The following is a 2,712-nucleotide window of genomic DNA, read 5'->3' as shown; positions in this document are numbered from 1 at the left end:
AGAAAGTGGGGAAAAGCCTCGAAGATATGGGTACAAGGGGAAAATTCCTGAATAGAACAGCAATGGCTTGTGCTGTAAGATTGAGAATCAACAAATGGGACCTTATAAAATTGCAAAGCTTCTGCAAGGCAAAAGACACCATCAATAAGACAGAAAGGCCACCAACAGATTGGGAAAGGATCTTTACCTATCCTAAATCAGATAGGGGAATAATATCCAATATATCTATCTATCTATCTATCTATCTATCTATCTATCTATCTATCTATCTATCTATCTATCTACATATATAGATAGATAGATATATGTATATATATATATGGATATATATATAGAACTCAAGAAGGTGGACTCCAAAAATCAAATAACCCCATTAAAAATGGGGCTCAGAGCTAAACAAAGAATTCTCACTGATTTTTTTTTACAGAGATTATGTTCTATATCAATAGAGCCATATCAAACCTTGAAAACAGACAGTCATTGATAGAAATCCTGTCCTTTGACAATGTGAATACTGAGTGTTAAGAGAGGATTCAGACAATTGAAAGTACAAGGGACCCCATAGAAAAATGGATAAGAGAAGCAACTGATATTGGTTTTCTGGACCATCTGGGTAATAACATAGGGAAAGCCATAGCTAGAAGTCTTAGAAATTAAAATGTCTGATGTTTTAATTATGGTGAATTTGGCCACTTCCAAAGATGTTGTCTTGCTAGAAAATTCAGAGCTCCAAATTGCAGGTACATTTACTCAAGAGAACATGGTGTTTGTAGAAGGAACAGGTAGTTCTCACTCTTGTGAACCAAAAAGGTTTCCAGGATACGCTAGCTGTTGTTGAAAGGGAAAACAATGGTTATATAGTATTACTGGTACAATAGGGACATAAGAGGTATCCTTTTATCCTCAGGAAATAAACAGAGGGTGCTGTCAGTTTGAGGACTTGCAGTATACAATACAAGCTACCTTCTTTTTACTAGACAGAAAATACCCAGCAGGCAAGAAAATCAAAATTATGTACTTCCTATCTTATACATGCCAGAGAAAGGAAAGTGGCTTTGGATCTGGCCACAGATATGACTCTTACCCTATCCCCCAAAATGGAATGTTACAAGTTAACCATTGCTATGTATGGTCCTTTACCCTCAGAAACAGTGTGAAAAATTTTGGGGATCAGTGGGTTAACTTCTCAAAGATTGATTATACATCCCATTATACTAGATGGGAATTGCAAGAAAGAAATTAGAATCATGGCATATGTGGGAAAGGAGATGAAAATTGATGCCTGGGATAGAATTGTTCAACTGTTGTTGTTTCATTACATTAAGGGCAAGACTACTCTAGTAGAAAGGACAGGAGCTTTGGAGAGTACAGGAGATTCTGTGATCTGACAAACAATGGTTAATGTTTAGAGACTCAAATTAATATTGCATATGAATGTGGTTGACCTAGAAGGTTTAGTAAATACAGGAGCTGATGTTAGTATACTTTCCCCAAAGGAATTCAGATTGACCACTTCAGAAAGTTATACACAGTTTAGGGGAATCAGTAAATTATCAGGAATAAGATAAAGTGTCTGGTAGATTAACTGTGTAGGACCAGATTGACAAACAGGGAAGTTGAGACCTTATGTGACAGACATACCCACAAATTTATGCAGAAGGGATGTTTTACAACAATGGGGCATGGAAATTAATATTCCTGCAATTTGAGGGACATCAAATGAGGACATTAGGTGGGATATATTTGATGCTTCTGGTGAAGATATTGATATGGGAGATAGAGAAAAAAATCACAAGCTGTGCCCATGATCCAAACACAGGACATCACATGAATCGAATTCCAAAATTTATAACAGGGACCATTGCTGACATACCAACAACCATGTCAATAAAATGGTTATCAAATCAACCTTTATGGCAAGAGCAATGGCTAATAACAAAAGAAAAATGCAGGAATTTGAACAATTGGTAAAAAACAAACAAACAAACAAACAAAAAAAGAAACCTGGAGGCTCAACATATAGAAGAGTCTACCAGCCCATGGAATTCCCCTGTGTTGTAAAAAAGAAATCAGGAAAACTTAGGATGATAATTGATTTAAGAGCAGTTAACAAATAAATTCTTTAGGGACAATTTGAAAATATTTAATGATTTTCAATAATTAATGGGTGATGTTAACTGGCTGAAGCCTACAATTGAGTAAGTACATATGAGTTAAGTGACTTATTTCAAACATTACAAGGAGATTCAGATTTAAACAGTCCAAGATTTCTAACTGTTGAAGCAGAAAAAAAATGACTTAATTCTTGTAGAACAAGGACTGCAAGATACATATGCAGATCAAATTAATACTAATCATGCTTGTGTTTGGTTATTTTGCCTCAGTTTATTCTCCTAGTAAGCTCATTATGCAAATGGAAGATAGTATCATGAAATGAGTTTGGTTGTAGCTAATAAAGAAAATAAATGAAGACACATATAGAAAAGATTTCTGAGTTCATTATAAAAGATAGAATAATATTATACCAATTTTCATGAAAATATCTGGGCAAAATTATAGTACTTCTTATGTGTGCTGAGATTATATCATTATGTGAGATGAACAAAAATTGTCAAAGTGCTTGTAGTAATTACTTGGGTGATGTTAATATCAAATACCCCAAAAAGAAAGACATACTCTTTATAAAAGGAACTAATTGTATTTTTCCATGTA

The sequence above is a fragment of the Mus caroli genome, chromosome 2 (genome assembly GCF_900094665.2).
Source record: "Mus caroli chromosome 2, CAROLI_EIJ_v1.1, whole genome shotgun sequence".
Classification (NCBI taxonomy): Eukaryota; Metazoa; Chordata; class Mammalia; order Rodentia; family Muridae; genus Mus; species Mus caroli.
This window is presented reverse-complemented; position numbering follows the sequence as displayed.